General features: G+C 38.8%; 1 pseudogene; it reads left to right on the top strand.

Moving 5' to 3' along the window:
- Positions 1-1,830: 1,830 nt before the first annotated feature.
- Positions 1,831-23,335, top strand: LOC125347753 (annotated as a pseudogene).
- Positions 23,336-25,609: the final 2,274 nt, after the last annotated feature.

The following is a 25,609-nucleotide window of genomic DNA, read 5'->3' on the forward strand; positions in this document are numbered from 1 at the left end:
TTCCTTTCCTCCTACTTTCTTCCCCTTCATTTTTCTTGACTTCAATCTTCTCTCAAGTTGCTACAGAAGATTGGTATTGAAAGTGCGATGTGCTAACCCTTGATGGAGAATAAGTGTGCAGTAAGGACAGTGATGTGAGTTGTGAAGTGCAAAATATCAGAGGATTTGAAATCAATTTCTGGTTCCTTTTGGAAGAAGTATGCCATAATTTTTAATTGTTCATTTTATTACTAGCATGGTCTATTTTAGATTAGTTAAATATTGAATGGGGATTGGAAGCTTACTCTTATAATCTTAGATTTAATTCTTTCTCCATTTTTAGACATGTATATGTTTTTACTTTTCTTTTAGGGTCCTGGAGATCAAACTCAGAATGTTGCACTTGATAGGCAAGTGCTTTGGTACTGAGCTATAGCTCAGCTTTTAGTTGCATTTTAAATTAGAAGCCAATAGTTGAATATCTCATGAAACAGGATTACAATTTAGTTTATATAAAACAGTTAAGAAAATAATGAGGTATTAGGTAATTTAATAGAGTACCAGTTAACCTCACTGATGTTGGCAAAGAATAAGGAGAAAAAGTCAAATGGTGAATCGCAAATATGGACATGAAAGGAACTGACACGACAAAAGAAGTATAATTTGCTAGAGTCAACAAGTATTTTTGATGAATAAATCAGAACAAAAAGATATGAGAGAAGATAAAATACAAAAAGTTATTTGGACCATCTAAAAACATGACATTTCTTTTGAAGAAAAGTTTCTATTAAGACACTGAAAACTAAATCCATGAATTGAACAGCTGTGCTTTACTTCTAAAAGATTCCATGGAGAATTTATTAGTATGCACCACATCTAAAAGCTCAGAGTTTAATTATATGAAATTATTTTTTTAAAAAAAACTTGTGTTCTTCCTCTTGTTTTGAATGAAAGAGAAAAATAAGTGCTTAACTGCCTACCTTCAGGCTCTTCTACAAACTGAGTTGGGGAGATCCTTTCTTTTATATTCTTGGGCTGTGTTCCAACATCAATACCTACCTTTGAGGGGAGACAATATATGATGAGAAAAACAAAATTAAGTCCAAGGGTAGCCTACAACGTAAAGCTTTATTCTACCCTGTAGTTGACACAATACTGTCGTCCTCGTGCCTCAGTCAGGTGTACTTTGAAGTAAGTCATTCCCAATTAACTGCCTTTCAATAAAAGTAAAAACATGAAATATAAGGCCTAGGACATTATAAATTACACATCTTAGTAAGAAAAATCAAAGCCTCTGAGTAAATGCAATAGTTCTATGATTCCAAAATCTGTCAACACATCCAAGCAAACCTGAATTTTTAGAGCTGTCCGTGGTCCTGAGCCTTTCTCCATGCCTCCCTTCTGAACAGCGATTAACTTGGCCATTAACATTTCTTCAGCAATGATGACAGCTCTTACCTACTACTTTGGAACACTTGAAGACACTCATCCTCTTCCACCTGAACTTAGGAAATCTTCAGAAATGTAGCTTTCTGAAGGAGGAAGATGGCGCCGCCGCAGTAGGGAGGCACCCCAACTTGCTCCAACTGAATAGCACCCAGCACCCCATCAAGAACCCAGCAAAACCAGCAGCCAGAAGCAATAGAGAAATGCAGGAAACGAAAAAGAACAAAAAAAGAAGAGCCTATAACCTGCACAGAGCCGGAAAATCTCCTGGGTACCTTCCCCCCACCCGCCGACGATGGCCCGAACAGGGCCAGGCTGGGAACGGGGACCCAGCGCCAACAAACCGACTGCTGAAAAGTCACGCCAGGAGCGCAGAGTCCAGACGGCAAGAGCTTCACGTACCCCATGTACCCCACAGTGGACCCATCGAGACAGACGGCGGCGACGGGAGGCACGGGACTGCACGGCCGGGATCGGTCGTGAGCGGCAGGGGAACCGGGTGGTGCAGAAGGGGAGAGCCAGGACCAACACCACCAAATGACCGATCGCCACACCCCAGCACACCACCCCCGAAGGGCCAACAGCAGCGCAGGACACACACACAATCCAGGACCAGTAAGTTCCCCATTACCCCCTCTCCCAACGGGAGACCAGCTATCAGAGACCCAAACCCTACAAAGAAGCTAGAGCTCCCTCCCTCCCCCTCCCAACCCCGAGGGAACAAAGAACCCCCAAATTAGGCGGCAAAAGGTCCCTTCAGACTCTGGGAGGACACAGGAGCTAGCAGGCGTGTAGCAGTACCAAGGCAGCAGAGGAGCCTGAACCAGCCCCACAGGCCCCGCCCCCTTGCCAACAGGGGCCCCAGGGACCTGTAGGCATTGGAAGCCCCACCTGAGGCGCCTGGTCCTCGGGGACTTTTTGAACAAAAGTCACAGGCACGTTGGTGGGCAATACCAGCCCAGCAGGGACACCTGGGCCCAATCAAACGCCCTCCTCGCAGTGGAGGCGCAGACTGTGAGCGCCAACCCGCATCCAGACATTTGATCCCACTGGGGCCCACACATACCGCCCCCCACAGCAAACTCGCAGAAGGGCACAAGCACACCCCAACAACCCGGGGCTCGCTCTGGTAGGCGTACCCCGTACAGGTGGGCAGAGCCCCCCAGCGGCAGTGCCCACTCAGATTGGCACATTTTGCACAAGTAGGTGGGCCGACCCTCAACACCACCGGCCCCGGAGCAATCCACACAGGAGGGCAAACCGCCTTAGAGGTGAGCTCCTCTGACCAAGATACAGAGTGGAAAAAAGAACCAAAAAAGAGAAAAGCCTCCATGCCACGCTGAATCAGCGACCCAGAAACCCCCACCAGGGGCATGCTAGGGTCAGCACAACACAGCAGCAGGACACTATCCCACAGAGAAAGACACAGAACCTACCTACCCCCAAGTGCAGTGAGGGTGACCACCTTGGCAACAACCTAGATGGTCACGCTCACCCATTGAGCAGTAAGGTTCAACAGCCAAACTCAAACCCAGAGCCAGGACACAAACAAGTCTCCCACTGACGGACCAGTGGGAACCAGCACAAAGCCAAACCAGGGAAGCCACCCACAGATCTCCAGATGCACAAATCACAAAGAAATATAACACAGTTAATCAAAGGGCAAGCCATCTTGCCAGCTCCAAAAAGCAGCACGATTGAAGAGGAGATGAAGAATAAAAAAACAACTGAGGCTATATTAACAGAAATGATGGAATGCCTCAGAAATGAAATCAGAAAACAATTCCAGGAATTTAGAGTGGAAGTCTCGAAGGACATCCAGGAAGCCAAGAAAGAAATGGAAGCAAAAATGGATTCAATGCAAACCTCCGTCAAAGAAGACCTTAACATCCTGAGAAATGAAATGTATGGAAAAATAGATTTAAAATACAACTCTTTAAAGGAAGAAATTTCCACAATCAGAGCTGATCTGGCAGCCATAAATAGCTCTCTGACATCCATAAACTCCGCACTTGAATCCACAGCACAAAGAATTGACCATATGGAAGCCAGAATCTCTCTCTTGGATGATGATGCAGCAGATAAGGACCAGAAAATTACCACACTCCAAGAAACAGTAAAGCTCCAGGGCAGACTAATCCAGGAGCTAGTGGACAAAGACAAGAGATATAATCTGCGCATAACTGGAATAGAAGAAGGAGCCGAATACCAGAGCAGAGGGCTTCAACATATTCTCAATAAAGTGATTGCAGAAAACTTCCCCAATCTCACAAGGGACCCCATCCAGGTAACGGAAGCCTATAGGACACTTGGCAGACCAGACCCTAGAAAAGCCACTCCAAGGCACATAATATTCCAGACTTCAGATCTCAAGAATAAAGAGCAAATTTTGAATGCAGCCAAAGCGAAGAAAGAAATTTATTACAATGGGAAGAGGATCCGAATAACAGCAGACCTCTCCATACAAACCTACCATGCGCGAAGAGAATGGAAGAATACCATCCAAGTCCTACAGGCCAACAATTGCCAACCTAAAATAAAATATCCAGCGGAGCTGGAGTTCATATTCAAGGGGAAAACCAGATCTTTCCATAGCAAAGAGGATCTAAAGGAGTATGTGAATAAAAAACAGCCCTACAGTAAATTCTAAGAGGGGACTCCAACCCAACAGAAATCATACAGGACACACAGACAGAAATAGAAAGAAACTACAATAGCCAGAGCCCAACAGAAAGCGCAGCTCACTAAAGACAAGAAAAAAAAGAGGAAAACAGCCCAACAAGAAAATGGAAGGAGAAAAAAGCACTCTTATCCTTGATCTCTTTGAATATAAATGGTATAAACTCTCCGATAAAGAGGAGCAGACTGGAAGAATGGATCCGCAAGCAAAAAGTTGCCATCTGTTGTCTGCAAGAGATCCACCTTACAGTAAGGTTTAAAAACAGGCTCTGAATGAAAGGATCGAGCAAGATCTTCCAAGCAAATGCACCTACCAAAATGGCAGGAGTAGCTATCCTGATCTCAGACAAGCTGGGCTTCTCATTAAAATCAACTCAAAAAGACAAAGAAGGTCACTACATTTTAATACAAGGAAAAATCCAGAATCAAGACATCATGGTGATAAATGTATACTCACTGAACAAAAGAGACCCTACATATGTCAAGCAAATTCTCACAGAACTACAGAACAAGATAGACCCAAACACAATCACAGTGGGTGACTTTAATACCTCACTCTCCAAGAGACAGATCCAACACCCAGAGGATTAGCAAGGGAGCTGAGGACCTAAGTAACACCTTATCCCAAATGGATCTGACAGATCTATACAGAATCTTCCACGCTACAGAGACCCAATACACCTTCTTCTCAGCAGCCCATGGATCATACTCCAAAATAGATCATGTCATAGCCCACACAAAAAACCTCAGCAAATACAAAAGTACTGATGTCATCCCATGTATTATATCTGACCACAGTGGATTAAAGGTAACCCTCAATAACAACGGTTACCACAGAGGCTATACACATTCTTGGAGGCTAAACCCCACACTATTATCCAACACTTGGGCCACAGACCAAATTAAACTGAAATTAATGAATTCATAAACCACAATGACAATGAAAATACATCACAAAGAAACCTATGGGACACAGCTAAAGCAGTACTGAGGGGCAAGATCATCGCCCTCAGCACTCACATTAAAAGAATGGAAACAGAGCAGGTGAATAACCTCATGATGAAACTAAAACAACTGGAGAAACAAGAAATGATCGAATCTAAAATGAGTAGGAGGAGAGAGATCACAAAGATTAAAGAAGAGATAAATCTGATTGAAAATAGAAAGACCATTCAACAAATAAATAAGACTAAAAGCTGGTTCTTTGAGAAAATAAATAAAATTGACAGACCCCTCGCAGGACTTACAAAAAAAAGAAGAGAAGAGACTCATATACGTAAAATCAGGGACTCTACCGGAAAAATAACAAGTACATATGATATTCAAACAACCATAAGGAACTATTTCCAGAACCTCTACTCAGCAGAAAACAATAATTTTACAGAAATGGATCAATTCTTAGAGAAGTATAAACTGCCCAAACTGAACCAAGAAGAAATAAATCAACTAAATAAACCAGTAACTTACAGTGAGATACAGGGGGTAATCAAGAGCCTCCCAACAAAGAACAGCCCAGGCCCAGATGGATTCACCAACGAATTCTATAAAACCTTTAGTGAGGAGCTAATACCAATACTCCTCAAACCCTTCCACGAAATAGAAACAGAGGGAGAAATCCCAAACTCATTCTATGAAGCTAATATCATACTCATTCCCAAACCAGGCAAAGACCCAACAAAAAAAGAGAACTACAGACCAATATCACTAATGAACACAGGTGCAAAGCTCCTCAATAAAATATTAGCTAACAGGATCCAGAAACTGATCAAGAAAATTATACATCATGACCAAGTAGGCTTCATCCCACAGTCACAAGGATGGTTCAACATCTGTAAATCAATCAATGTAATTCACCACATAAACAGAACTAAAATCAAGAATCACATTGTTATCTCAGTCGATGCCCAAAAAGCCTTAGACAAAATACAACATCCATACTTATTAAAAGCTCTGGAGAGAACAGGAATAGATGGAACATTCCTCAAAACAATAAAAGCCATATACAACAGACCAACTGCTAACATCATATTAAATGGAGAGAAACTTAAATCATTCCCCCTAAACTCAGGAACAAGACAAGGGTGCCCACTCTCCCCACTTCTGTTCAACATACTGCTGGAAACCCTAGCTATAGCAATAAAGCAAGAGGAGGACATCAAAGGGATCCACATCAGCAAGGAAGAAATCAAGCTATCCCTATTTACAGAAGACGTGATCTTATATCTGAAAGACCCAAAAACTCAGTCCCCAAACTCCTACACCTAATAAACCATTTTGGTAAAGTAGCAGGATACAAAATCAATCCACAAAAGTCAGCAGCTTTTCTGTACAGCAGCAATGTACCAGCAGAAAAGGAAATTATGGAAACAATTGCATTTACAGTAGCCAACAAAATAAATAAATAAATAAAGTACCTAGGGATCAACTTAACCAAGGATGTGACGGACCTATTTAATGAGAACTATAAAAATCTAATAAGGGAAATCAAAGAAGACACAAAGAAATGGAAAGACCTCCCATGCTCATGGTAGCCAGAATCAATATAGTGAAAATGGCCATATTGCCCAAATTGTTATACAAATTCAATGCAATCCCTATCAAAATCCCAGTTACATTCTTCACTGAAATAGAGAAAGCAATCCATAAATTCATATGGAACAGCAAAAAACCTACAATAGCCAAAGCAATTCTAGGCAAAAAAGCAGTGCAGGAGGCATCACAATACCAGATTACAAGCTCTATTATAGAGCCATCATAACAAAAACAGCCTGGTATTGGTATAAAAACAGACCGGAAGACCAATGGATCAGAATTGAAGATCCAGAAATAAAACCGCACTCTTACAGTCAGCTGATATTCGACAAAGGAGCTAAAGACATACAATGGAATAAACATAGCCTCTTCAACTACTGGTGCTGGGAGAACTGGGCAGCCATATGCAGAAAACTCAAAGTAAACCCAAGCCTATCACCATGCACCAAGATCAACTCAAAATGGATCAAGGACCTCAACATCAGACCTGAATCCTTGAAACTACTGAAGGACAGAGGAGGAAAGACGCTAGAACTTATAGGCACAGGAAAGAACTTCCTGAATCGAGTCCCAGGGGCACAACAGATAGGGGAGAGACTTGACAAATGGGACTACTACAAAATAAAAAGTTTCTGCTAAGGACATAGCCACCAAACTAGAAAGACAGACAACCATATGGGAAAGGATCTTTACCAGCACAGCAACAGATAAAGGCCTAGTATCTGTCATCTACAGAGAACTCAAAAAACTAAGCCCCTCCAAGCCCAGTAAACCAATTAGGAAATGGGCAAAGGAGCTAAAGAGAGACTTCACAAGAGAAGAGATAAAAATGGCAAAGAAACATATGAGGAAATGTTCAACATCCTGGTAGTAAAGGAAATGCAAATAAAAACAACCCTGAGATACCACCTCACTCCAGTTAGAATGGCTTATACTCTGAACTCAGGCAACAACAAATGCTGGACGGGTCCGGGGAAAGAGGAACCCTTCTCCATTTTTGGTGGGAGTACAAATTAGTACAACCACTTTGGAGAACAGTATGGAGGTTTCTCAAAAAGCTCAATATAGACCTACCCTATGACCCAGCCATACCACTCCTAGGCTTCTATCCTGAACAGCAGGTCCCAAGATATCAAAAAGACATTTGCACTTCCATGTTTATCGCTGCACAATTCACAATAGCCAAAATATGGAATCAACCCAGATGCCCCTCCACAGATGAATGGATCCAAAAATATGGTACCTATACACAATGGAATACTACATAGCGATTAGGAATGGTGAAATATTGTTATTCGCAGGGAAATGGTCAGAACTTGAACAAATAATGTTGAGCGAGACAAGCCTAGAACACAGAAAACAAAGGGGCATGATCTCCCTGATATATGACTGTTAAGATCGGGTGACGGAGAGACAGTAGAGACCAGGTCTGTGAAACCAAAAACTGCTTGTCAAATGGTATTTCCCACAGGACTGGGTCAGCGACCCAACATTATATAACTAAAACCAAACAACTACTCAACATATAAAGGTCAAAAATTGACCTCTCAGTGGAATACAATAGCTCAAAAGCTATGTATGTACATTCATATAAGACTACTGTTGACATATTGTTTAATGTCGACATTACATTTAAAGCCCTAGGCGAATTTTCTTTGGCATAGGCCACGTGGCTACTGTATATGTTCTTGGTACATTGTGTATTGTATATATGTCTACCTGAGCTAGGGAAGGGAAAGAAAAACAGGGTGTAAGATATCACAAGAAATGTACACACTGCCCTACTATGTAACTGTACACTTTTTGCACAACACCTTGTCAAAAATTTTTTGTTTAATTAATAAATAAATTACAAAAAAAAAGAAATGTAGCTTTCTCTTTCCCTCAACATATCTTCACCCAGAATATGGAGCTTGAACCCACTGACTTAAGGACATGTACCGATGAGCTTAGAGATAGTAAAGATAATTCATTTTCTTACAAACAAAATAATATATTTACCTCTTGCGTTTATTTCTCAGAGTTGCTTATAAAAATGCCCATAATTTGATACCTTTGTACCCCAGTGACTCTCAACAGATTATTTAAAGACGAAGAAAGACAACATATTTGTGAGAACAATAGCTAGGCACAAAAATCCCATATAACCATTAATTGTCAGTATTTATTCCATATGTGTTCTGAGTGTGAAATAAATCCTGACTGAAGAGAAAATCAGTTGGATATTAGTATAACATAGTCTGACTACCCAAACCATAGCTACAATGTTTTAATTTAAAATGAAGTACAGAAGAAACTTAAGAAAATGCCCTGAAACTTTGTCAAATGAAAATCTCCACTTATCTGATGAAGTTTATTTAGCACTTGTAAGTGAATTTCTAAGTCTTTTTCTTAAAGTACTCAATAAGTACTCAAACTTCTCATGCTCATGGAATAAATAGGATTATTTGTGGTTCACCATTATTTTTTATTTTGGAGACTTAGATTATTATTGAAAATAATATAAATTCACACGGCTAAAAGCTGTTTTAAAAACCTAGTAAATTTAATCTTAAATAATTCAACTTCTGACCTGCTTAGTATTCAAAACCCAAAACTGAAATTCTGCCACCCTCTTTGCAGTCTATTGATTTGAGAACTACAGCTGCTGAAATTAAACTTTATTGTTAGCATAGAGCTTTCAGCTGAGGAAGCAATTTCAAATTGGTTTCTTTTCTAGCCAAGCTTAATATTAAGTAAATATGTGCCTATAAGTGTCTCTAGCAGATTATTACCTAAAGTGATGCACGAAAACTTTGCAGGTGCAGCTCTGAGGAACTAAAATCTACTTGTGGGTGATTCATCCTACCCAGGGGCAAATATTATTGATGAAACAATGTGCCATTGTCCCAGAGCTCCAAGAGTGTTTTCAAATGAGACTTTTTTTGTTTGTTTCAAATGTATTTATTTATTTGGTGCTCTAAATTATAGCTATATTGCAACAAAGTCATCATAATCCCTATCCTTGAGGAGTGCCCTCTCCAAAGAAGACAGAAATAGATACTTAATATAAACAGTAGACATTTACATGGTGTAAGATGGAAAGGCTTCTCACTTATGTGAGATGATTTTAAGGAATGAGGGAGTCATCACAGAGGAAATGAAATTGATATCAATGAGATAGATGGCTCTGCTTTATTTTTTAAAATAGAAAGTTCAATTTCCTGGTTCAAGAAATAGCTCCTGTTTTCTAGAAATAATAAAATAATGTTCCCCTGCTGGCATAAACACTAACTGAAGTAGTGGAAATAATAACCCATAATTTTACAGATATTCTGAAAGACAAGAGGAAAATGATAAAAAGAAGAAAAGTATGAAGAGCTGAAAATTTTGAATAACAAAATCAGTAAAATATTAGTTACTATTATTTTAGATCTATAAACAGTGACATTTTGGAAAGAAGGGAAAAGAAAAACAATGTCTTTTCATGAATTCTGACTTTAAAGAATATTGTACTTTTCAAATTTATGTCTTGAAATAGAACGAGGAATACAGGTAAACATTTGTCTCAGAAATCAATAAAATTTGACTTAATTTGCTATTGTGTCTTTTTCAACTGACATCTGAATCCTATCAGACTTCCTTTCCTGATAGAGAAAAACATTGCTGCTATTTTAAGCAAAGATAAATCTCTACCACCAAACCCATAAGATGTGAATTAACATATCGTGAAGTAGTTTTATCATAAAGAGATGACAGGGAGGATTTTGAGTAGGTCTATTTGTAAAAACCACTTCTATCAATTGTGAAGAACAAGGAAAGCCAGCATGTATGTATCCATATAACACAAAGTGACAATTTGTTACTTTATCATGTGACTGGGGATAGGAAAATACAAATCTGGAAAATTTAGTTCAAATGAATTTGAGGGGCTGTGGTTTGGTTTTAGGGAACTAAATGTAACACTCATGAAATGGAGCTAAGAAAGAAAGATCACTTTGCTACCTGCAAGTCAGATACAAAGGATGACAAAGTTCAAGTACAACTTTATTTTCTAGAAAGAGACTATGGATCATGCCTTACATATATTCTTATTTATATATAGTGTAGCCATCCCCACCGCCACCACCATAACAACTAATATTTTCATGTGCCACACATTATTCTACATGATATACTTTTATTATTTCATTACATTCTGCAATGACGGCTGTATTTTCTACTCCATAAAATCTAAGCCAGCACTGATTATGAGATACGCCATTATTTTATATATTGCTAAGGAAGTAAAAACATACACTATGAGTTCTTTCCATTTTAACCCCTGTGTTGATCTCAGAATTAAGATGTAAAATATTAGGCCTTCAGGATCCAATAAAATTCAGTGCAAATATCCTTATTTTACAGAGAAGCAAGCTAAAGCTTGTGTTAAAGTAACTTTTCTAAAGTCACAGTTAAAGCAAGGAAGATTAACTAGGCTGTGTGACTCCAAGTCCAACAAATTCCTAGGAGTCAAGTGCCCTTGTCCGAGCTATTTTTATTACCCAGAACTAATACCCCTCAAAATTTGAAGTAGGAATTTTTAGTTTGAACTAGATTATTTCTAAGATTCCTTAGGGGCCACATTTCCAGATTCTTTATCTTCCCAAACCTACAGCACTTTGGAATTTAGTAAGAAAAACCATGAAGGTAAGGATGGGGTGGGGGAAGAGAAGTGTAGGAAAATGATGGAAAGGATGGCATTGATCAAGAAGTATTGGACTCATAATCTGATTTATGGAATTTTAATCACTTCGTACAACTACTTAATAATTTTTTTCACAAAGGAAAAGACCCATCAGGCACAGTATAATTTGGTGACTATTGAAATGAGAACCATCTTTCCAGACAGGAGAGTGAAGAAGACAGGCAGATGGAAAAAAACCCAAAAACCCAGGGTCCTAATGATGAGTCTGCTAAAGCTATGCATGACACATGAACTAGTTTTTGTTTTATGTGAGATTATAAGTTCCACTTTGTGTGCATAAGCTAATAAATCTCTTCCTTGGTATTCATGTCTATTTGGGTTAGGTCATTTGTTACTTACAGCTAAATAATATTGATTAACTCCAAATAAGCAAATATCATGCTCTTGCTGGAAGGAAGGTGACTATTGGGAAGAGAAACTGATGCTCATTTCCTTACTTAATTTCTTCTTCGAGGCTGGAAGAACCAAGATGACCACTGTCATCTCAAGCAGCCTCATTTGAAGGATACAATGACAGGAAGTCAGGCTGGTTGGACAGAGCCATGGCTCTCCCTAGTTTCCAAATGTGTGGACAAACCATGTCTACACATCTCCTAGTCTTCTCTTGGTTGTCTTCCTGAGAAATCACTTAAAAATAAGAGGTCATGTCCAAGATATTGCTGTCTGATTTTTCACTATAAACCTTTTGGCACAGCAAGTCAATCTCAAGTCATAAAATGGATTTGTGTCAGTTCCATTTCCTCATAAGTGCACTGATGAAGGGACCAATGCAAGTAAAAAACAGGCTTGAGGGCACAGGAGAAAGACATAGAGCCAGAGCCACTCCTTGCAGATCAGGTGAAGAATCTCAGAGTGGGAAAAATTGGTTACACAGAATAGAGTTTACATAGTCTTAGGGTTAGGTTTTTTGTTAATCCAGAATTTCACTCTATCTGCTATTCTAAATCCTAAACAGGATTTGGATAATATCCAAATGTGTATCTGACCCTTATTTATTTATTTATTTATTTATTTATTTTGGCCAGTCCTGGGCCTTGGACTCAGGGCCTGAGCACTGTCCCTGGCTTCCTTTTGCTCAATGCTAGCACTCTGCCACTCGAGCCACAGTGCCACTTCTGGCCGTTTTCTGTATATGTGGTGCTGGGGAATCGAACCCAGGGCCTCATGTATACGAGGCAAGCTCTCTTGCCACTAGGCCATATCCCCAGCCCCTGTATCTGACCCTTATTCTTCAGCTTGGCATTTAAATTTTCCATCATCACATGCAAGTCTTGAGCTGCTCTATTCCCTCCTTTCCCGCACTAACAATTGTTCCAGCCAGGCTTTGCACTGCCATCTCAAGAGTGAGCCCTCTGGCATTTCAGTGAACTGGCTCTCCTCTGGCTCCCTAAGTCTCACAATAAAGTGAGTCAAGTCCCTCCTGTTTCATGAACATTTCCCCAAACTCTTTGCCCAGAAGGGATCACTCTTTTCTTGTAACATTAAGAACATTCATCATCTATTCCTCAGTTGACCTGCACTTACATCCTGCCTTCCCTATTAGCTACTATTTAATGCATATGACTTCATTTCCTCAGTCTAGTGTTGATCCTCAGGGTCAAACATGATTATATCTATGGTTTATAACAAGTCCAGGAGTTCTTTGTCTAGTGGTGTTCAAAAATAATTTTTGACTAGGTAAAATGGTGTATTTTACATGTTTTTGTTTATAATATCCCTTGAGAGTAAAGATAATAACTGGTCATTATATCTGGAAAAAGCAGAAATGTGGAAGCTTGAGAAGGAATGACAAAAAATGGATCATCTTCAAATTAGAAGAGATAAAGGAAGATACCAGGTTAGTAGTGATGAAATGAGACACCTGCGAGATAAGGGACACATTATGTAAGGAATGTCCAAATGACATGAGTTAAATTAGGATATGTTTCAAACTCAGTACTACTCTCAGTGTCCCACCCTTTTCCCCCAGTCTTCAGTAGTGTCTAACACAGAACTGGAAACAGAGAAGACGCTTCATCAACACACCCTCCAGGGAACTGAACATTCTTTTGTTTTTAGGTAATGATGCTAGAATGAGAAAGGAAAAAAAAAACATTCAACTATAACCAAGACTTTTCATCTGAAAATCCTAAGTGCCTGCCCAATGAACCTGATGTACTGAAACAAAAGAGTCCAACTGAAGTGAGCCACAAACAAAATGGAAAAACACCCAGTTCAAAAAATATCCATTTCAAAGTTCTTTTTTGCTTTTACTGACCAAAGGATTCATTCAATCTCATCTAAGAAGCACTTCAATTGAGTATTAGGAACTTTCTTTCTATTTGTGGGAGGCAAAGGATGAATTTGCCATCTTAGAGGAAGCCAACGCATGAGTATTTTAAATTTTCTCTTAGAATTACTGGCACAAAACAATGCTATTTTCCATCTATCGCTTCTTTGGAGAGTGTATTTTCAAGTTAAGTCCAAAATTAAGTATAGTATTTAATATAATTTTTAGTTTTATATTTCCTTTAGTATCTTAATTAGAAGTTACTTCTTATTAAAGCATGATTTGAGGGAAGGAATGTAGTTCAGTTGTAGAGTGCTTGCCTAGAATGAACAATGCCTTGAGTTTGATCTCCAGCACTGCAAATGACGATGATGATGATGATGATGATGATGATGGTAATAATGAAAGAAAAAAGCATGAGTCAAAAGTCACACCAAAGGGCTGGGGATATAGCCTAGTGGCAAGAGTGCCTGCCTCGGATACACGAGGCCCTAGGTTCGATTCCCCAGCACCACATATACAGAAAACGGCCAGAAGCGGCGCTGTCAAGTGGCAGAGTGCTAGCCTTGAGCGGGAAGAAGCCAGGGACAGTGCTCAGGCCCTGAGTCCAAGGCCCAGGACTGGCCAAAAAAAAAAAAAAGTCACACCAAAATATATTACTATAGTTTGAAATTCCCGTGTGTAACAAGATGAAAAGAATGAAAATTAGTGAATATATTTCCTTATTTGAAAATTAGAACAAGTTGCCAATAAAAAATACAATTGTTTGTAATTCAATGAATATTTTAAGGGGGTACATTGTATTCTTTTATAATACAATAATGTTGTGCTCATCATAGAAAATATACATAAGAAGCCAGGCATTGATGGATCAGGTCTGTAATTCTAGCTACTCAGAAGGCTGAGATCTGAGGATTGTGATTCAAAGTCAGCCTTGGCAGGAAAGTCAGTGAGACTCTTGTTGGAAGTGGTGCTTTGGCTCAAAGTGGTTGAGTGCTAGCCTTGACCAGAAGAGCTCAGGGACAGCTACCAGACCCTTAGTTCAAGCCCTGAGTTCGAGTGACAAAAATACACACACACACACACACACACACACACACACACACACACACACACACACACACGGAAAAGTAAATCAGGAAATATTTTCAATCTCCCGAGTCTACCATCCCAAAGAGAAGGGCAACTATTGCATTGACCACTATAGAAATTGAAAGTAGTAGATAATTAAGTGTGGTAAGTTTGTTCAGAGTCAAGGCTGAGACAAGTTAAGAATGAAAGGTGCTAAGCACTTTACACTCCATCTGAGCTGAAAAGTACAATTGCAGTATCAAGGACCAGAACCTACTCAGTCACTGGCCATGGATGAATGGGAAACACAGGAAGATATCCACTGTCAGAAATGTGCTGCTTTTGTTCTTCTGCCACCAAGAGGAGCATGGAAGATTACTCTCTTCCCTGAAGCCTAACATGGAGACTTCAAAAGAATCATCCTAAAGTATTAGGGATGCCTATAAAGTACCTGTAGAGCATCATCACCTTATCCTACATTTGGATGCATATATAGTAGCAGGCGTCTTGTATGTTAACACAGTTATTGGGAAGAAACTTGGGGCTGTTCTGAGAATCTAGGGATAATCCTTCTTCCTGTCTTTGAGGAAATGAATGCTTACCTTTTCCATATGTTCCTTGAGGCTTAGGTTTGCCCTGAGTCTAGAGAATTTGGAAAGTAGGAACTGTCTTTGGAAGGCCACATCAGTAATGCTTGGGTATAAGGTTGAAAAGAAGAAAGATTCAGCTTCTACTCCATCCCTGTTTCCTGGATGGCTTGTTGGCTATACAAGACCTCGAAAATCCTCCTCACTCCACAGAAATGAACATGACTTTTAAAGGACAGGACCTTTATTTAAACTCCCAGATGCATATTTTGAGGGTCGAGTAATGACATTTCAACTTCAAGAAGGCACTGGCAGGCAGAGCCAATAAGAGACACTCCTGCTCATTGGAGGAGGTTATTGAACATTATTGAGTGTGGGCGTGAAGCTGATTACCACAGCAGGCAAGCCACACTCAACCTCTGAGCAGCTGCTACATCAGTAGAAGGCCTCTATGTCAGATGGAGCCAGATAGAGTCAGAACCAAGAGAGACTCATGCTGATAGCTGAATGAGAAGGCTCCTACATTGTCAACCCTGGAGAAATAGTGTCTGCAAAAGGAAAAGGAAGGAGGTATCTTAGAACTTGACCACATTCCTGTATTGTCCATCCTTGACCATGTGGGAGGAAGGGAACAAACTTTGTATCAAGTATTGAGTACATAATTCAATACAGAAATAAGATCTTTCTCCTTCACTGAAGGAGAAACCACATGTACAGTTATACACCAATGAATTCCAAATTCCTAGTAAATATGATTTGTATATGTACATCTGTGTGTGTGTGTGTGTATGTGTGTGTGTATATTCTGATGATATGTCAGACTAGGTTATTCATGACAACCCACCTGCTGAAGAAAACAAACTAGAAATGATGGATAAAATGTTTTTTTTTAAACCTTAAGAGCCAGTAATAACTGGAAGACATAAATAGTTACTAGGTTAAAATCTAAATCAAAGACAAAAATATCCTTCTCCTTCTGTTGAGAATATTTTCTTAAGCAGAAAAATAAACTGCAACTTTTATTGCTCAGATGGCAGAGGGGAGCAAGTAGCGAACCTAAAGCATATGCATCCCTCTGTAGAAGTGGAGTCACAAAGTACTACTCAATTAATGTAAAGATACACTAGAAGAGGTTATCCAACAACTGTCTACTGCAGATGAAAAAAGACAAAAATAGCTAGGCCTACCTGTAATACTGGCTTCTCTGGAGATAGAGGTTATGAGAACAGAAATTTTAGGACAGCCTGGGTAAAATGTTAGTAAGGCTCTCTTTAAAAAAAAAAGCCATACACTCAGCTTTGAGAGAGGCATAGGTAGGACGATTATGGCCCAGGTTGGCCCTTGGGATAAAATATAAAATGCTGTCTGAAAAATAACTAAAGCAAAAAAGAGGGAAGCATGGTTCAAGTGGTAGACCACTTCCTAAAACAGATATTTGTGGTTTGAACTCAGAGCATAAGGCTCTGAACTGGCAACAGGAAAGAGAGAAAGGAAGAAAGAAAATAAAAAAGAAAGAAAGAAAAAAGGAAGGAAGGAAGGAAGGAAGGAAGGAAGGAAGGAAGGAAGGAAGGGACAGAGATAGAAAGAAAGAGAGAAAGAAAAGAAAGGAAGGAAGGAATGAAAGAGATAAAAGAGAAAAGGAAAAGAAAGAGAGAAAGAAAAAAGAGAAGAAAGAAGAAAAGGATAAAAAAGAAAAGATAAGAAAAATAGAGAAAAATAAACAGAAAAAAAAACTTGGAACTATCTACAACACAGAGATAATTAAAGTAAACCAGCATATTTACAAAGGAAAAGTAGATGTTTTATTGAGATATCAGTCATAACTGAGAGAATTACTGAGCTAGATGAGTCAGAAAAAGTTATCCAATATATACAGTGGCATCAAAGACCAAAAATATGTCAGAGAAGAAAAGTAGTCATAGAGATCGGGTAAACTATGTGTTTGTTGGAGTTCTGGAGGAGAAAGGAGACAAGATGTATTCAGGTAGATTATATCTGAAAATGTTCAAGAGATGTATGATACCAATTAACTATTCTAGACTTCCACTGATTCCCAAGAGGATTTTAAAAAATCACACCTAAACACACTTGAATAAAACTGCAGAAAACCAAGCACAGGAAATCTTTAAAAAGATGAATAAATAAGTGAAATTCATAGAATATCAGTTATACTGACAAGCTTCTCAAGATAAAACTGAGGCCATCCAGTTGCCTCATTACAAGCTCAGGCCTGTAATTATAGATATTCAGGAGGCTGAGACCCGAGGATCATGGTTTCAAGTCAGCTCAGGCAGGAAAGTCAGCAAAACTTATCCACAACTAACCACTTGAACTGTGACTCAAGTGACAGAGCACTAGCCTTGACCTAAAAAATCTCTGAGACAGTGCCCAGGCCCTGAGTTCATGTACCAGTACCTACAGAGAAAATAAAAAAGTAAAAGCTCGAGGACAGAGAATGGGAGAATGTTGTATTGGAATGTACTGGTAAAAGAAAATGACTACCAACAGATACATACAGAAAAATGATCTTTCAGATGTGAGGGGAAAATAAAGATATTGCCAGTCAGCAAAAAACTAAGTATAAGAGAACTGTGAACCCTCTCACAATAATCTAAAGGAATACTTCAGGCCGAAGGAAGATAAACACAGACAAAAGGACTGAAAAGCACAGAGAAATGAGGGGGTAAGAGTTTTAAATGAGGGAGAGGTTACATCCAAACAGTGATTGAATATCATATTTTAAAAAACAGTAATAACATTTTGAGGGATTGGATAAAATGATAGCATCTGTTACATGGCAGAAACTAGAGACTGAGATAATAGAGCAGATGAATAAGGCTAAGAGAGCTGTAGCATGTTAAGCAGTGTTCAGTGATTAAAACAGCAAAGGCACATGATCACCACCATCAATAACCACGCACATACATTGCCATTCATTTTCAGATGAGTACTCTGATTCAGTGAGGATGAACTGTCCTTATATTTCCATAGACTTAGGGAAAGTACTCCAACATCATCTCTTTCCATTTTCCCACACTTCCCTATGTATGGAAATTTGATTCTCCTACTTTTAGTTCTATACAGTAAGTCAGTAAGTTCTAGAGAAGGAAAAAAACTTACTTTTAAAATGCAAAGATGTTTTGGAGTGGTAACAAGGTATTAAATTTACATTCAATTTTCAATTCCTCATCTTCGGCTGAAACTAAATGGAGAGAGACAAGCAAAGAACTGATTTCTGGTGTTGCCACCAGCAAGCAGAGGGTGATGAATAGGGCAGCAAATGTTACTGTTTCTTAGAGAGTCAGCAAATAAGTGCTCATCTTGTTGCTGGGGATGCAAGATGTACTTTCTGGGGCTGGGACTGAGTCAGATGCTGAATAAGGTCATCTATGGTTATGTGAGTTAATATCAAAAGAAGGTAGAAAAAGAAGCTGTGAGAGGGAAATGGAGGAATGGGAGGATGCTTTAGTCTGTGCAAGCTTCCACAACAAAATACCATAGACTGAATGCTTTATAAACAACAGCAATGCATTTTTCACCGTTCTGAGGGCTGGAAGTCCAAGATCAAGGTGTTCATAATGTGGTGTTATAGACGACATCTTATCACTGTGTCATCCCATGGATTAAGGGTTTCTAAGTGGCTCATTTTTATGGTGACTAATCCCCCTCCTGAGGGGCACTTCATGCTCGTGACCTAGTCACTTCCCCAGGCCACCTCTGAATACCATGACTTGGAATCAGGATTTTGGTGTATAAAGTTGAGCAAGTACAAGGTTACAGTTTACAACAGAGGAGTTATAGCCCATTATGGATCATCACCAGAATTCTAGGCTTATCTTCTGTTGTAGGTTCATAGGATCTAGTGAGACAACTCAAGATAAAGACAATAATGATCTCAGTAATGAAGTAGCCATAATCCAGAGCAAGTTTACCTGGGTTGGAGAATGATGAATCTGATGTAAGACCGAAAGCAATTCCTTTATATTCAACCCATTTATTCAATGTCTTAAATAAAATAATGTGTTCATGAATAAGATATGCTTCTGTGTATACAAATTCCACTCAATACCTAGGCAATGAGAACATATAGTTTGATTGCAAAAGTGGAGAGGAGTTTAAAGAGTTAATACCAGGTTCAGTATGGTAGTACATGTCTGTAATCCCATTTACATAAGAGACATAGGTAGAAAGAACACAGGCTGATCCTAGCCCTGGAGAAAACTCTAAGATTATATGTGAAAAATAACTGAAGCAAAAAGGGATGGAGCATAGCTTAAGTGGTTGGGCATCTGCCTAGCAAGCATCATACCCTTAGTTCAAAACCTGAATACCATCAAAAAAGGGGGGAAAGGAGGAGGAAGGGAGGGAGGAAGGAAAGAAGGGAGGGAGGGAGGGAGGGAGGGAGGGGGAGAGAGAGAGAGAGAGAGAGAGAGAGAGAGAGAGAGAGAGAGAGAGAGAGAGAGAGAGAGAGAGAGAGAGAGACAATTAGCAAATAGTGACCAAGCCGATGAAGAACCATATGACTACAAAGGCAAGAAAATTTCAGTAAGAGTAATTCTTATCTGAAAATGAACTTTACTTAGTAGATATTTTCCTTGGTCCTGAAAATATTCTCCATTTTCCTAGTTGTCTCTCTTTCCTGTCCTGAAAATATTGTCCATTTTCCTAGTTCAGTCTCTCTTTCCTTCCCACAATATTCTCCAAACAACTTCAACTCATGACTCCAAAATGAAGGTAAATGTGTAAAGTTGGCAGTATGGAAAGTTGAAATAATTGGGAATAATTAGGAAACAATGTTTCTCTCCATTGCTCCCAAAGGTGTCTATCATTTTATTTCATTCATGGGCAGGATCAAGGTTACTTATAATTGATGCTGGCATCATCTAGCTAAATAGCCTAAATTTGTGTAATTTTTTTGTTATAACCTCACTCTCTTCTTACAAAGAAATGTGTGACATGTCAATCATAATTCTGACTTCTGCTTTGCTCTGACAATACAAAAGCTTTAAAACCTTGCTATCACTCCTTCTTCCATTAGTGTTAATTCATTAAGGTTGCTGAAGGCCTAGCACAGCATGGCCATCTCTGTTCCTTGGTACCACTGAGCTGAACTTGATTTGTTTTCATCTGTCTGTGAGATCATTACTATCCTGCTGCATAATTGAATTGGTTCATATTAGCATCTGGCCTTCTCAAAATAATGAATTCACCAACAGAGAGTGGACAATTGGTGATAATAATTATTTGTGTGCACTTCTCTTCAGTGACTTTTCCCATCGAATATTTACATTACTTTGAAGGGTAGTGTCATCTTGACAGCTTTAATTAAATCATCCGTTTCAATCTCTTTCTATTCTTTCACCATAGATATTCAAAATAAAAACTGAACTTTTAAAATAGATGAGCTAGCATATGGCAATCTTTCTCTTTATAAATGTCCCAAATCTTTGATCTCTATAGTTCTTTCATTTGGGGTTTGTATAGAAAACTGTCAGTGACCTTGGAAGTTCCAGCTGTCCTCTTGAAATACAAGGCTGGTAATGATGACATACAGCATTGATAATAACAAATGGTAGTTCATATTTCAGCTGAGTTGGGTTTTTATGCTCTGCTTTTAGGCTCAATGTATTCAACATGGATAGAAAACATTAAAATTATAATTCACTGGCCAATCTCCCACTCACTCCCTCTCCCTTTCCTTCTCCCTCTCCCTCTCCTCCCACCTCTTGCTATCAAGCCAGATAGCTGGAATTGAAACCTATATGAAATCTACTCACAAATCAGGTCAGTGCTGGCATTGGTATTAGGTGACTATTTCAAACTGAAGATTTGATGCTCTTATTTGGGCAGATTAGATTTTTATCTAGGATAGAAAAATTTTACTCTGAGCTCTGTCATAGGCTATATATAAGACAAACACAAAAAATTAAATTCTTTCATAGTTTAGGCAAATAAAGGCTTTGGAAACAAAATCAGAGAATGAACAGAATAAAAGAAACAGACTTAAGTAAAATTATTTTCTTTTCTGAAATAGGAAAAATTGTCAAATATGTTTAAATGACTGGATTTTGGCCATTTTTTGCATTTATAAACACATCTGTGAGTAAGTTTTCTCTTGTGATATGAAGAGAATTTTAGAGGGAAAAAAACTAAGATAATCATCAAGGATACCTATATCTTAGAATCTCAGTTTAGGAGGACTATGGCTTTCTTTTGGGAGCTGATTTCAGCATGTGGTGAATATAATTAACAGTAGTATATTGTACGTTTCCAAATTACTAAGAGATCAAATTTCAAATACTCTTGGAAAAAATGGCATTTGAGATGACAGATAAACAAACTTAATTATTTCACCTTATATTCACAATTCGTAGCATCATTTTGTACATCAGAAATATATATGCAATTAGAGTCAATTTATGATGACAAAAGTTCATTTTACCAAAGAAAAATTCATGTTCTCTTATAAATAATTTGTCCATAGCACGACTATAAAGAGAAAGAAATTTACTAATATTTGTGTTTGCTTTTCTACCTTCCAAAATAAGGCCATTGAAAATATCATATAGGACCCCATTAAATATATGATTATTATATTTTATGTATACCTCGAAATTAATTTAGGCTCTTTCATTCACAGATTTTTTTTCAAGGTGCTCACAGCTAGTTTTACACCAGAACTGTTTTGCAGCAGTATGACTGTGACATTACTGTTTGGAGTCTTCAGGGTAGGTTCATCAAACTAAATATGTGATGGAAATTGTTAAGCAAGGCTCAACTGTGATTATCCTGAAATAAAAGGCTCACCACAGTATTGGTTGAATTGAAGCAGCACATCCACAGTACCACTTCACCAGAAAACATATTCTCCATGATGGCAACCTTTTTGGTATCTCAACTGCAAAATCTATTGCTGATGTGTCGGGCTTAATTTCCACATGTCCCCTGGGGAGACGCCCAGCCTCTAATTGTGGGGGACACTCGGCTCTGTGTACTCCTCCGGCCGGCAGGAGGGCAGAGCATGTCCTGGTGGGGCTAAGCTGAGAAGAGTTAGTGCTGCCGAAATCCCCACGCGTCCCCAGCCCCACTTACATTTAAGAGAAGACACTGGACATGGAGATTCCGGGGGAGCCGCCCCATGGTCTACCGGCTTCCAAAGGGTTTTATTCAAGGGAGGGGTTTATATAACAGTAATGGCGGCAGGAAGAGGAGGGACTAACTGGGTATTAACGAATGGCTAATGAACTGTCCATCACGATGATGTCACGGAACTTCCTCTATGGGCAGAGACCACAGCCTCCCAAGGACCTGGCCTCTGGGGTATCCAGCACCATTATGAGACATGTGCTCGCAGACAAGAGGTGGGGGTGGTTTGGCATCTCTTCTGGTAGAACCAGGAAGGGAGTAGGAGGGGCTAATCAGCCAAGCAGCCCCTGGGCGGGAGAAGGGGCCTGTCTCTTAGGTATAGCCAGACCCGGACACTGGTGCTAGGCTGTTATCTAATTTTATGTTCTAGAAGTGTTTGGATTCCAGATTTGTATTTGACAGACTACTTCCTGTGCCTTATCTTGTATCTCTAATTGGAAGCAAGACCCAGATACCAACCCAACAATATGGCTGCAAACCATATGGTGTGAGACTGCTTATTGCTGGTTGTGAGATATGGGTTCTCACATTTTCCAGACCTGTCCATCTGCTAACTATGTTGACTGAAGAGCGATGTCCACTGAAGATCCTTCCCATCAGCTTGTACTTATGTGGAGAAACATATGTCTAGGTTTATGGAGTGTGATTTAAATGAATTGGGTGAGCATAGTTCATAAAAGTAGGCTTTAACTACAAAGAATGTTTCCACTGGGATTGCCAGTAATGACTTGGAGTCTAGGATCCATAGTGATAGTGAAGAGCAATCAGAGGGAGGCAGAAGCCGCTGATAATCCTGCAGAAAAGGTAAATCAACCAAGAGAACCCCAATTGGCAAGCCAATCTATCTGTACATTATTAAGTATGTTAAGAATGAAGACACATACAGTGGTGACAATATGAGCAGAGTGGGGGAATAGTATGTTTTTGGAACCAAAACAGATCTGAGATTTTTCAAGTAACTTCACTAAAACCAGATAATGGTGTATATTTTATTTTATAGAAATACATTTTATAGAAAGTACAGGTTTCTCAATTTCCATTATTACCAGAGAGAGAGAGAGAAAGGGGAAAAAAGAAGGGAAGGAACAGGAAGGGAGAGAGGGAGGGAGAGAAGGGGCAAAGGAATTCCTGAGATTGAAAGTTGTTTCTAGCACTGTTTCCATTATTTGAACAATGTGGAGTCTTACTTTACAGGGAAAAGCACTCCTCCATGACCTTCCCTCTGTGTTACCTACATTATCTTAATGTAATGTAAATACACACACGTTTTATTTGAAAATAAAAGAAATATGTACTCGCAGCTTCTGTGAAATGGAAAAAAGTAATGTACAAATTAAATACTAACAAAACTGTAAAACCATTAAAATTCAAATTAGCAGCAATAATTTAATGAAACTCATATTGTTTTTTTTCCAGAACTCTTGCTGATGTAGCATTAATGCATAACAATGTGGCCTCAGGTCAAGTTCTATATAATCTATTTTTATAGTTTGACTTCAACAATTTTAGCATAAGAAAAAAAAACAGTTCTATTAAGTATAATTTTATCTCAAAGTTTAAATAGGCTTCCTATAAAATCAAATCAAAGCTCTTGTAGGGAATAATGATCCTAGAGTAATTTTCAGTCTGAGCCAACTCTGAAGTGTTGACTTTAACATTGAGGTATTTCAAAAGTCTATGTATAGATATTTAATCTAATTATTAAAAATAAATAATAGCACATTTATTAAGTATTCTTGATTAATGTCTGAACAATTTAGCTACTTGCAACAGCATTATAATACCAGATGATCAAGTTAGTTTGCTTTCTTCTTAAATTCTACATGTCCTCAGACTTCTTGTCAGGAACACGCCTTTTCTCTATTCTGTGACTTTGAGACCAGTAAGTGAGGCACAGTGCCATTTGTTGCAAACACAGTCATAAGCATAAACACAAGTTCATATACTGAGGTTATAAAGCATCAGTCTGTAGTAATTCTGAAGAGCCAGAATATTCCATACAACATACCAGTGAAATAAACACATAAAATTCAAAGTCTTTGGCTAAATATTGAGATTCTGCAGGATATATTTATGCACTCCGAGAGCTCTATTGGCTTATTTTCAGAACTCTGGTCTAGAAAAAAGTATAGGGAAAAAAAACAATTAAATTAAAATTTTGTAAAATTATTAAAATAAATCATAAGAGAAAGCAATCACTTTTAGCAATCACATAGACTTGCTTCTTTTTTTAAAAAAGACAAAACTATGTGCACAGGAGGGTGTGATGTAAGCATGAAAAAGTATCCAAAGAAGAAAGTGAGAGGCACTAGGAATATGGCCTAGTGGCAAGAGTGCCTGCCTCATATACATGAGGCCTTGGGTTCAATTCCCCAGCACCACATATACAGAAAATGGCCAGAAGTGGCGCTGTGGCTCAAGTGGCAGAGTGCTAGCCTTGAGCAAAAAGAAGCCAGGGACAGTGCTCAGGCCCTGAGTTCAAAACCCAAGACTGGCAAAAAAAAAAAAAAAAAGATTAAACAAAATGAGATTCCCAGGACAAAGGCTGTGAACAAAAGAGAAATCAGGAATGAAAGTCATGAATGTTCTCCAAAAGAAAGAGATAAACAATGTGAAAATTTAAGAGAGGTATATTCAAGAGTTCAAGCTGAATGCTGTCAGGCAGGAGATCAATGTAGTTCTAAGATCTCTGTGGACATTTTTAGTTCAGTGTTTCTACTTCCAATAGCACATCTGTTTTCCTTTGGCCTGGAAGCTCCTGGGTGACTAGAACCTTACCTCATTCTTCTCTCTGACTCTCTTACCTTAGATACATAGTTGGACTCAAATAAAATAAATGGAACAAACAAAATATGTCTAAGTGGAAAGGAACCAGGAAGACCTTCTAGGCCAGTATTTTGTAACTTCACCACTACAGATGAAGGCAGTAAGTGTTTAATCTGTTTCATAATAGCTTCTACTTATTGTGAAGGGAAGAACATACTAACATTTATTGAACCTTTACTCTAAGTTTCAAGTGTTCCTAATTCTAGAGGCCAAATTGTTAACTAGTTATATGTGTTATTTTGAAACTAGTCATTACAAACAACTAGACCAGAACTTTAAGAATCTCTGGACCTTTTCAGCCTCTGTCTTTCATCTACCAATTTAACTCAAGCATTAATGATTAGATCA

Source organism: Perognathus longimembris, chromosome 1, assembly GCF_023159225.1.
Source record: "Perognathus longimembris pacificus isolate PPM17 chromosome 1, ASM2315922v1, whole genome shotgun sequence".
In the NCBI taxonomy this organism is placed as follows: Eukaryota; Metazoa; Chordata; class Mammalia; order Rodentia; family Heteromyidae; genus Perognathus; species Perognathus longimembris.